We start from the raw sequence: 1,923 nt of genomic DNA on the forward strand, positions 1-1,923 counted from the left end.
TAATGATAAGAATTTTAATAATAAGAAAGAAATTTTAATGTTCCTTAAATATATTATATAATAGTTATATAATAAATTGTTTTTCATAAAGAAATTAGAAAGAGGGTGAGAGAATTTTCGAATTGGACAATCATCATTAATGGATTTCCACATTTAATGCAATATTACGCAGTCCATATACAATATTCTACTTTATGAGTGCACAAATAATATATTAAAACAATTTTATAAAACCTTTTAGCATCATGGTTACTTCATAACTAACAAATGTCTTTTCCAGTATATTCCAGTATTCTGCTTCGTAATACTGTTGATAATTTTAACTGAAACTCATTGCACGCATATATAAGACGAAAAGCCCACGTCACATTTTACATACTTGATACAAACAGACTAACTTATATATTACGCATAGAAAAACATTTACATTTAGTACCACAGTGTATATAACATTAGTAACATTTAAGATGCGAATTAGACGATTAATATCCTAGAAATTTCTGTTAATCGTGCTTGGTTTGAAAAATCCAAGATAAAATGTAGAAAAGATGGTGGTTGTTACACGCCACGGACTTCCAATCTTTAATGTATCCTTGTTTCATCGTTGATCGCATTCTCGGAATGTTTCCCTACAAAATTAATGCTTCGACTTTTGGGACTTCAAAATCATACTACATACTATCAATCCGTGATTATCTACATACATTTGCGGCATTTATGACATAACGCTCATTCACTCTTATTTATAAAGTTAATTTGGAAGACATGACCAAAAATCTTGAGGCAATCTTTTACTATACATGTAGTGTTTTATCATGATTATTACACAAATCTTAATTGCGTTCCGCAAATGCATTTGCTACAGACTATTTTGAAGCTCCCTTCGAAATTACTCTCGAAGTCAAAAACTGTCCATATTAATTCATGTTAAGAATATCTTGGATATCATAATCGTGATCGTGCAAATATATATATATATTTTCCTAAATTAGAGGCGTTTAATTTTTTGAGTGGCCTAGCCAGAATATTAGCAGCATATTGCATCCTGCTGGTATTTCAGATAAATATGTTATATATAAATTATGTTTATATATTAAAGACTTGTTTCAAGAATATTAATGATAATCTGACGTATATACAAAGACTCATGATAAATGATACAAGACCATTATGTGTTTTTATATTGATGAGCAACATAAAGAGAAGTTTGCTAATAGAACTAAAGGCCCTGAAGAAGCGACATCTGATGCTTAATAACACAGTGCAAATAATGAACATAGTTTTCAGTTTGCAACTTCTTGCTATTATAATTACGATCTTTTCTATTACGACTTTTGAATTATATTTCTATATAGTGCACTGGCAAGATGGCATACTCATTATTAGTTTTAATAATCCGTTTTTTGACAAATTTTTAATGACCATAATACATCACTTTATACAAATGATGCTACTTATGTGGATCTGCGAGACCGGAAAGAAGGCTCAACAAATTCATATCACTATTCATGATTTTCTTAACAACACTAGTGATAAACAAATCAAAGAGGTAATAAGATTGTAATTTTATTTGCATATATATTTAATTTTTTTATGTAGAATTTATTTTTCTAGAAATGTATTTACGTCAATTTTGTTAAACATTACCGAGTTATAATGCAAGAATAAAGATGGTATTTTTCAATTTTACGATGGTGTTCTTCATTTTTTGCGTTTATTACATTAACGTTGTAGTTGCAGCTATTTTCTTTATAACTACTGCATTGCCATAATATTTTTTCGGCAAAAGGTCTCAATATAGACGCAACGCTTTTTGCAGCAGTAAGTAATATAGTTATTTAGTTTAATTAATCCATATTGTTGATACATTTTATTATTGTTTTCAGTTTATGGGGTATCACGACATATATATATATATATATA

The 1,923-nt window shown here is 28.5% G+C and overlaps 1 protein-coding gene across 1 annotated transcript in view; it reads left to right on the forward strand.

Annotated features, from left to right (window-relative positions):
* The window catches only part of LOC108693539, a 15,009-nt gene that overhangs the window by 1,071 nt on the left and 12,015 nt on the right, over positions 1–1,923 (forward strand). The gene's annotated exons all lie outside the window — the stretch shown is intronic.

This window comes from Atta colombica, unplaced genomic scaffold (genome assembly GCF_001594045.1).
Source record: "Atta colombica isolate Treedump-2 unplaced genomic scaffold, Acol1.0 scaffold92, whole genome shotgun sequence".
Taxonomy (NCBI): domain Eukaryota; kingdom Metazoa; phylum Arthropoda; class Insecta; order Hymenoptera; family Formicidae; genus Atta; species Atta colombica.